Source organism: Arachis stenosperma, chromosome 10 (genome assembly GCF_014773155.1).
Source record: "Arachis stenosperma cultivar V10309 chromosome 10, arast.V10309.gnm1.PFL2, whole genome shotgun sequence".
In the NCBI taxonomy this organism is placed as follows: Eukaryota; Viridiplantae; Streptophyta; class Magnoliopsida; order Fabales; family Fabaceae; genus Arachis; species Arachis stenosperma.
In genome coordinates this window covers 47,261,017-47,271,573 of record NC_080386.1, presented here as the reverse complement: position 1 = coordinate 47,271,573, position 10,557 = coordinate 47,261,017, and the positions used below count along the sequence as shown (strand labels likewise).

Here is a 10,557-nt window from a genome sequence, read left to right as displayed (position 1 = left end):
GCCCAAGATTTGATGGCCCAAACCGGCGTTCAAAGTCACCTACAGAAATTCCAGCGTTAAACGCCGGAACTGGCACCAAAATGGGAGTTAAACGCCCAAACTGGCACCAAAGCTGGCGTTTAACTCCAAGACAAGTCTCTACACGAAAATGCTTCATTGCTCAGCCCAAGCACACACCAAGTGGGCCCGGAAGTGGATTTTTATGTCATTTACTCATCTTTGTACACCTTAGGCTACTAGTTTCTATAAGTAGGACCTTTTGCTATTGTATTTGAAGTCTAGAAATCTTGGTAGCTATCTTCTAATTTTATGCTATCTTAGAGGCTGGCCTCACGGCCATGCCTAGACCTTGTTCTTATGTATTTTCAACGGTGGAGTTTCTACACACCATAGATTAAGGTGTGGAGCTCTGCTGTACCTCGAGTGTTAATGCAATTACTATTGTTCTTCTATTCAATTCCGCTTGTTCTTTGTCCAAGATATCACTTGTTCTTCAACTTGATGAAGGTGATGATTGACACTCATCACCATTCTCACCTATGAACAAGGTGACTGACAACCATTCTTGTTCTACAAGCATCTGAGGCTTAGTGAATATCTCTTGGATTTCTGATTGCATGATGCATGGTTGATCGCCTGACAACCGAGTGCTCGCCTGACAAACGAGCCAGCCATTCCGTGAGATCAGAGTCTTCGTGGTATAGGCAAGAACTGATGGCGGCATTCAAGAGAATCCGGAAGGTCTAACCTTGTCTGTGGTATTCTGAGTAGGATTCAATGATTGAATGACTGTGACGTGCTTCAAACTCCTGAGGGCGGGGCGTTAGTGACAGACGCCAAAAGAATCACTGGATTCTATTCCGGTCTGATTGAGAACCGACAGATGATTAGCCTATGCTGTGACAGAGCATCAGGGACGTATTTTCACTGAGAGGATGGGAGGTAGCCACTGACAACGGTGAAACCCTTGCATAAGCTTGCCATGGAAAGGAGTAAGAAGGATTGGATGAAGACAGTAGGAAAGCAGAGAGACGGAAGGGAAGGCATCTTCATACGCTTGTCTGAAGCTCTTACACCAATGATATACATAAGTATCTCTATCTTTATCTTTTATGTTATTTTCGTTCATCACCATATCCATTTGAGTCTGCCTGACTGAGATTTACAAGGTGACCATAGCTTGCTTCATACCACCAATCTCCGTGGGATCGACCCTTACTCACGTAAGGTATTACTTGGACGACCCAGTGCACTTGCTGGTTAGTTGTGCGAAGTTGTGTTTATGCCATGGTATTGAGCACCAAGTCTTTGGAGCCATTACTAGGGATTGTTTGTGTTTTGAAAAGTATTGATCACAATTTCGTGCACCAAGTTTTTGGCGCCGTTGCCGGGGATTGTGCTTGTGTATGGACAACTGACGGTTCATCTTGTTGCTTAGATTAGGCATTTATTTTTTTTTCGAAATTCTTGAAGATGAATTCTAGAGTTTCATGATGATTTGCTGAAATCTGGCTGGCTGTAAAGCCATGTCTAATTTCATTGGACCGAGGTTTCAACTTAGCATCACAAAAGCTTGTTGATTTTTTATCAATCTTGCTTTTGGAGCAGTGATCTGCTAAGGCTTGGCTGGCCTTTGGCCATGTCTAGTGTTTTGGACCGAAGCTTTCTTTGAAAGCTTGGCTGGCTGTGAAGCCATGTCTAATTCCTGGACCGGAGTCTTAGACTAGCATTGCACTGATTCCTGGAATTCTCATTAAGAATTTTGATATCTCTTTCCACTTAATTTTCGAAAATCACAAAAAAATTCACAAAATCATAAAAACCAAAAATATTTGATGTTTCTTACTTGAGTCTAGTGTCTTATCTTAAGTTTGGTGTCAATTGCATACATTCATTCATGTGTCTTAAGGATCTTCAAGTAATTCTTGATGATTTCTTACTCTGATCTTTGAATTCTTTTGACTTGAGTGTTTATGTGTCTCATATAGTGTCAGTAGTATACAAACTGCTAAGTTTGGTGTCTTGCATGCATTGTTATTTGATTCTTGTTGCATTTTCATTATTAAAAATCCAAAAATATTTTTTATTTGTGTCTTTTCAAGTCAATAACACAAAGAATTGAAGATTCAAAACATACTGCAGAGGAATTATACAGAAAAAGCTGAGCATTCGAAAATGCCCAGTGAAGAAGGCAAACTGGCGTTTAAACGCCAGCCAGGGTACCTGGTTGGGCGTTTAACGCCCAAAAAGGGTGCATTTTGGGCGTTAAACGCCAGAATGTATACCATTCTGGGCGTTTAACGCCAGGATGGCAAAGGGGGAAGATTTTGTTTTCAAAATCAATTTTTTTCAAGTTTTCAAAGTTTTTCAAAATCAAATCTTTTTCAAATCATATCTTTTCAATCAAATGTTTTCAAAATTAATTTCTTTCCTTTTTTAAAGATACTTACTAACAATTAATGATTTGATTGAACATTTTTTGCCTTTTCTGTTGAGGAAGGTTTTATGTTTGAATCATATCTTTTCTTGTTAGGCAAGTCATTAATTTTTAAAATCATATCTTTTCAAATTGTTTTCAAATCATATCTTTTAAAATTATTTTTAAAATCATATCTTTTTAAAACTGTTTTCAAATCATATCTTCTCAATCACATCTTTTTCAAAATAAGTTTTCAATCAAATCTTTTTAACTTCTAATTTCAAAATCTTTTTCAAAAATCACTTGATTTCTTTTTCACTTTGAATTTTCGAAAATTATCAATCAATTTTTCAAAATGTTTTCAAAATCTTTTTAATTGAATTTTCGAAAATTCTCTTCCTTCCTTCTCACATCCTTCTATTTATGGAGTACCACTCCTTCTCAATGCACAATTCGAACCTTATCTAATTAAAGTTCGAATTCTTCTTCTCCTTCTTCTTTCTATTTCTCTTTTCCTCTGACACCTCAAGGAATCTCTATACTGTGACATAGAGGATTCCACATTTTCTTGTTCTCTTCTCTTTCATATGAGCAGGAGCAGAGACAAAGGCATTCTTGTTGAAGCTGACCCTGAACCCGAAAGGACCTTGAAAAGAAAGCTAAGAGAAGCCAAAGCACAACTCTCTTTAGAGGACCTGACCGAATTCTTCAAAGAAGAAGAAGACATGGCAGCCGAAAATAACAACAATGCCAACAATGCAAGGAAGGTGCTGGGTGACTTTACTGCACCTACTCCCGACTTCTATGGGAGAAGCATCTCTATCCCTGCCATTGGAGCAAACAACTTTGAGCTTAAGCCTCAGTTGGTTTCTCTACTGCAACAGAATTGCAAGTTCCATGGACTTCCAATGGAAGATCCTCATCAGTTTTTAGCTGAATTCTTGCAAATCTGTGACACAGTCAAGACTAATGGGGTAGACCCTGAGGTCTATAGACTGATGCTATTCCCTTTTGCTGTAAGAGACAGAGCTAGAATATGGTTGGACTCTCAACCTAAGGATAGCCTGGACTCTTGGGAAAAGCTAATCAATGCCTTCTTGGCGAAGTTCTTTCCACCACAAAGATGGAGTAAGCTTAGAGTGGAAGTCCAAACCTTCAGACAGAAGGATGGAGAATCCCTCTATGAAGCTTGGGAAAGATACAAACAATTGATCAGAAAATGTCCTTCTGACATGCTTTCTGAATGGAGCATCATAGGTATCTTCTATGATGGTCTCTCTGAACTGTCCAAGATGTCTTTGGATAGCTCTGCTGGAGGATCTCTTCATCTGAAGAAGACGCCTACAGAGGCTCAAGAGCTCATTGAAATGGTTGCAAAAAACCAATTCATGTACACTTCTGAAATGAATCCTTTGAACAATGGGACAAGTCAGAAGAAAGGAGTTCTTGAGATTGATACTCTGAATGCCATATTGGCTCAGAACAAGATATTGACTCAACAAGTCAATTTGATTTCTCAAAGTCTGTCTGGAATGCAAAATGCACCAAGCAGTACTAAGGATGCTTCATCTGAGGAAGAAGCCTATGATCCTGAGAACCCTTCAATGGAAGAGGTGAATTACCTAGGAGAGCCCTATGGAAACACCTATAATTCTTCATGGAGAAATCACCCAAATCTCTCATGGAAGAATCAAGAGAGACCTCAACAAGGTTTCAATAATAATGGTGGAAGAAACAGGTTTAGCAATGGCAAGCCTTTTCCATCATCTTCTCAGCAACAGACAGAGAATCCTAAGCAGAACCCCTCTGACTTAGCAACCATGGTCTCTGATCTAATCAAAACCACTCAAAGTTTCATGAATGAAACAAGATCCTCCATTAGAAATTTGGAGGCACAAGTGGGACAGCTGAGCAAGAAAGTTACTGAACTCCCTCCAAGTACTCTTCCAAGCAATACAGAAGAAAATCCAAAAGGAGAGTGCAAAGCCATAACCATGGCCGAATTTGGAGAGGAAGGAGATGAAGTGGACGCCACTGAGGAAGGCCTCAATGGGCGTGCACTGACCTCCAATGAGTTCCCCAATAAGGAACCATGGGAATCTGAGGCTCAAAATGAGACCATAGAGATTCCATTGGAATTACTCCTGCCATTCATGAGCTCTGATGAGTATTCTTCCTCTGAAGAGGATGAGTATGTCACTGAAGAGCAAGTTGCTAAATACCTTGGAGCAATCATGAAGCTAAATGACAAGATATTTGGCAATGAGACTTGGGAGAATGAACCTCCTGTACTCACCAAAGAACTGGATGACTTGTCTAGGCAGAAATTACCTCAAAAGAGGCAAGATCCTGGGAAGTTTTCCATACCTTGTACCATAGGCACCATGACCTTCAAGAAGGCTCTGTGTGACTTAGGGTCAAGTGTAAACCTCATGCCTCTCTCAGTAATAGAGAAGCTAAGGATCTTTGAGGTACAAGCTGCAAAAATCTCACTAGAGATGGCAGACAACTCAAGAAAACAAGCTTATGGACTTGTGGAGAATGTTTTGGTGAAGGTTGAAGACCATTACATCCCTACTGACTTCATAGTCCTAGAGACTGGGAAGTGCATGGATGAATCTATCATCCTTGGCAGACCCTTCCTAGCCACAGCAAAGGCTGTGATTGATGTTGATAGAGGTGAACTGATCATTCAAGTGAATGAAAAATCCTATGGGTTTAAGGCTCAAGGATATCCCTTTGTCATCATGGAGAGGAAGCATGAAGAGCTTCTCTCAAATCAGAGACAAACAGAGCCCCCACAGTCAAACTCTAAGTTTGGTGTTGGGAGGCCACAACCAAACTCTAAGTTTGGTGTTGAACCCCCACATTCAAACTCTAAGTTTGGTGTTGGGAGGTTCCAACATTGCTCTGAGTATCTGTGAGGCTCCATAAGAGCCCTCTGTCAAGCTACTGACATTAAAGAAGCGCTTGTTGGGAGGCAACCCAATGTTATATTTTATATATTTTCCTTTGTTATTTTTTGTTATTTTGTAGGTTGATGATCATGAGAAGTCACAAAATCCATTGAAAAAGCAAAAACAAAATGAAAAACAGGAAGAAAAACAGCACACCCTGGAGGAAGATGTTGCTGGCGTTCAAACGCCAGTAAGCCTAGCAGTTGGGCGTTTAACGCCCAGTCTGGCACCATTCTGGGCGTTTAACGCCAGAAAGGGGCACCAGACTGGCGTTAAACGCCAGAAAAGGGCTAAAACCTGGCGTTAAACGCCAGGAATGGGCATCAGCCCGGCGTTTAACGCCAGAAATGGGTCAAAACGTGATTTTTGATGCCATTTGGTGCAGGGATGACTTTTCCTTGACACCACAGGATCTGTGGACCCCACAGGATCCCCACCAACCCCACCAACCTCACCCTTCAAATTCAAACCACTTTACCTCCCAAACCCACCCATAATGGCCGAACCATATCACCCCCTCTCTCCTATAAATACCCTTCTTCACTCCTTCATTTTCACACAACCTAAACAACACTTCTCCCCCTCCTTGGCCGAATACATAAGCCATCTCCTTCTCCTTCATTTCTTCTTCTTCTACTCTCTTCTTTCTTCTTTTGCTCGAGGACGAGCAAACCTTTTAAGTTTGGTGTGGTAAAAGCATTGCTTTTTGTTTTTCCATAACCATTTATGGCATCCAAGGACGGAGAAACCTCTAGAAAGAGGAAAGGGAAGGCAAAAGCTTCCACCTCCGAGTCATGGGAGATGGAGAGATTCATCTCAAGGGTGCATCAAGACCACTTCTATGAAGTTGTGGCCATGAAGAAGGGTCAACTTTGATCAAAAGGTTGGACCAAGTCCTCATAGATATCTGTGAAGAAAAAGCCCAATGGAAGAGAAATTCAAAAGGGAAGCCGGTTCAACTGAGAAGGCATGACCTCAAGCCCATCACTAAGAAAGGATGGAGCAAACAAGAGACCCCTCTCATCATGAGAGAGGAGCAACAAAGACAAGGAAGAGACATTGAGGAGCTCAAGCACTCCAAAGGATCTTCAAGAGGAAGAACAAGCCGCCATCACTAAGGTGGACCCGTTCCTTGATTTCCTTGTTCTTTATTCTTCTGTTTTTCGAATTTTAGTGCTTATGATTATCTATGTTTGTGTCTTGTGATCATTAGTGTCTTAGTGTCTATACCTTAAAGTTATGAATGTCCTATGAAATCCATCACCTTTCTTAAAAGAAAACTGTTTTTATTACAAAAGAACAAGAAGTACAGGATTTCAAATTCATCTTTAAAACTAGCTTAATTAGTTTGATGTGGTGACAATACTTTTTGTTTTCTGAATGTATGCTTGAACAGTGCATATGTCTTTTGAATTTGTGGTTCATAAATGTTAAAATTGTTGGCTCTTGAAAGAATGATGAAGAAGGAGACATGTTACTGAGGATCTGAAAAATCATTAAAATGATTCTTGAAGCAAGAAAAAGCAGTGAATACAAAAAAAAAAAGAGAAGAAGCAAACGAAAAAAAAACCGAAAAAGAAAAAAAAAAGAAAGAAAAAGAAAGAAATAAAGTTGTGATCCAAGGCAAAAAGAGTGTGCTTAAGAACCCTGGACACCTCTAATTGGGGACTTTAGCAAAGCTGAGTCACAATCTGAAAAGGTTCACCCAATTATGTGTCTGTGGCATGTATGTATCCGGTGGTAATACTGGAAGACAGAGTGCTTTGGGCCACGGCCAAGACTCAATAAGTAGCTGTGTTCAAGAATCATCATACTTAACTAGGAGAATCAATAACACTATCTGGATTCTGAGTTCCTAAAGAAGCCAATCATTCTGAATTTCAAAGGATAAAGTGAGATGCCAAAACTGTTCGGAGGCAAAAAGCTACTAGTCCCGCTCATCTAATTTGGAGCTTAGTTTCATTGATAGTTTGGAGTCTATAGTATATTCTCTTCTTTTTATCTTATTTGATTTTCAGTTGCTTGGGGACAAGCAACAATTTAAGTTTGGTGTTGTGATGAGCGGATAATTTGTACGCTTTTTGGCATTGTTTTTAGTATGTTTTTAGTAGTTTTAGTTGAGTTCTTAGTATATTTTCATTAGTTTTTAATTAAAATTCACTTTTCTGGACTTTACTATGAGTTTGTGTGTTTTTCTATGATTTCAGGTATTTTCTGGCTGAAATTGAGGGACCCGAGCAAAAATCTGATCCAGAGACTGAAAAGGACTGCAGATGCTGTTGGATTCTGACCTCCCTGCACTCGAAGTGGATTTTCTGGAGCTACAGAAGCCCAATTGGCGCGCTCTCAACGGCGTTGGAAAGTAGACATCCTGGGCTTTCCAGCAATATATAATAGTCCATACTTTGCCCAAGATTTGATGGCCCAAACCGGCGTTCAAAGTCACCTACAGAAATTCTAGCGTTAAACGCCGGAACTGGCACCAAAATGGGAGTTAAACGCCCAAACTGGCACCAAAGCTGGCGTTTAACTCCAAGACAAGTCTCTACACGAAAATGCTTCATTGCTCAGCCCAAGCACACACCAAGTGGGCCCGGAAGTGGATTTTTATGTCATTTACTCATCTTTGTACACCTTAGGCTACTAGTTTCTATAAGTAGGACCTTTTGCTATTGTATTTGAAGTCTAGAAATCTTGGTAGCCATCTTCTAATTTTATGCTATCTTAGAGGCTGGCCTCACGGCCATGCCTAGACCTTGTTCTTATGTATTTTCAACGGTGGAGTTTCTACACACCATAGATTAAGGTGTGGAGCTCTGCTGTACCTCGAGTATTAATGCAATTACTATTGTTCTTCTATTCAATTCCGCTTGTTCTTTGTCCAAGATATCACTTGTTCTTCAACTTGATGAAGGTGATGATTGACACTCATCACCATTCTCACCTATGAACAAGGTGACTGACAACCATTCTTGTTCTACAAGCATCTGAGGCTTAGTGAATATCTCTTGGATTTCTGATTGCATGATGCATGGTTGATCGCCTGACAACCGAGTGCTCGCCTGACAAACGAGCCAGCCATTCCGTGAGATCAGAGTCTTCGTGGTATAGGCAAGAACTGATGGCGGCATTCAAGAGAATCCGGAAGGTCTAACCTTGTCTGTGGTATTCTGAGTAGGATTCAATGATTGAATGACTGTGACGTGCTTCAAACTCCTGAGGGCGGGGCGTTAGTGACAGACGCCAAAAGAATCACTGGATTCTATTCCGGTCTGATTGAGAACCGACAGATGATTAGCCTATGCTGTGACAGAGCATCAGGGACGTATTTTCACTGAGAGGATGGGAGGTAGCCACTGACAACGGTGAAACCCTTGCATAAGCTTGCCATGGAAAGGAGTAAGAAGGATTGGATGAAGACAGTAGGAAAGCAGAGAGACGGAAGGGAAGGCATCTTCATACGCTTGTCTGAAGCTCTTACACCAATGATATACATAAGTATCTCTATCTTTATCTTTTATGTTATTTTCGTTCATCACCATATCCATTTGAGTCTGCCTGACTGAGATTTACAAGGTGACCATAGCTTGCTTCATACCACCAATCTCCGTGGGATCGACCCTTACTCACGTAAGGTATTACTTGGACGACCCAGTGCACTTGCTGGTTAGTTGTGCGAAGTTGTGTTTATGCCATGGTATTGAGCACCAAGTCTTTGGAGCCATTACTAGGGATTGTTTGTGTTTTGAAAAGTATTGATCACAATTTCGTGCACCAGTGAGCCATGCGGCCGCGTCACTTTTCCGCGACCTGTACGGACTAGAAAATGCTGGAAGTGATTTCTGGGCTGTTTCTGACCCAGTTTTCGGCCCAGAGGACACAGATTAGAGGCTATAAAGTGGGGGAATGCATCCATTCATAATCATGCACTCATAATTCACTTTCCATGATTTAGATTTAGTTTTGAGAGAGGTTCTCTCCTCTCTCTCTTTAGGATTAGGATTTAGGATTTATGACTTCTCTTAGTTTTAAGAGTGACTCTCAATCCCATGTTCAATGTTCTTTTACTTTATGTTTATTTCTTATTTTCAGACATTTGAATGCTTGCTTGTATTAGTTATGTTGCCTATTTGGCCTATTCCACTTTCATGATGATTTTCTTATTTAATGATATTTGAGGTATTTTAGTTTATGATTGTTCCTTTTAGTTATTCCTAATCTGAGGATATTGTTATTCTAGTCGATTTAGTTTTTCCCCTTTTGGCCTTGGTTAAATAATTGGTAACCCTTGAGTTATCAAACTCATTGTTAGTTGAGAATTGGAATTAATTCATCCACTTAACTTACCTTCATAGTTAGAGGTTAACAAAGTGGGAGAAAAATCCAATTCTCATCACAATTGATAAGGATAACTAGGAAAGGACCTCCAGTTCTTACACCTTGCCAAGAGTTTATTTTACAGTCATTCATTTACTTTTATTGCTTTGAAAATATACCTGTGCCCACTGCCCAACTAACCTTTTACCTTAATCCAAAACCCCAAATACACTTTTTCATAACCAATAATAAGAACATACCTCCCTGCAATTCCTTGAGAAGACGACCCGAGGTTTAAATACTCGGTTATCAATTTTAAAGGGGTTTGTTACTTGTGACAACCAAAACGTTTGTACGAAGGGATTTTTGTCGGTTTAGAGACTATATCTACAATGCGACTGTTTTTATGAAATCCTTTACTGGCAAAAAATCCTGACGTCAAAGAGATGGTGTTTAATGCCAAGAAGAGGGAGGAGATGTTGGCGCTAAATGCCAACTGGGTGTTTAGTGCCCATAAGGAACCCAATTTTATCCCATTAAGGGCGCTGAACGCCAGCGGGGCATTTAGCGCCACCTATCTCATAAAAAAATAAAGAATCCTATTACTAGTGCTAAATGCTCAGCTGGCGTTTAGCACCTAGTATGCCAGTTTCGAAGATGTAGGAAGGGTTTCACCAACGGTTGAAACCCCAAACCCCAACCAGTTTGACCATTTAACCATCTTCCTTCTCTCTCTTCCTTACCCACTATTCCATCCACATTCATCCCCCACTTCCCTATACACATATCACCTACCATCACCTATCAAATCCCTTGATTCTCTCAACTCACCACCCACTCCACCCAATCAACACTCATCTATCC

General features: G+C 40.5%; 1 non-coding gene across 1 annotated transcript; it reads right to left on the bottom strand.

The window, feature by feature from the left end:
* Positions 1-3,549: 3,549 nt before the first annotated feature.
* Positions 3,550-3,657, bottom strand: LOC130959566 (small nucleolar RNA R71). The gene has a single exon (XR_009078639.1). It is a non-coding gene; the product is annotated as a small nucleolar RNA R71 (small nucleolar RNA).
* Between the last annotated feature and the right edge of the window lie 6,900 nt (positions 3,658-10,557).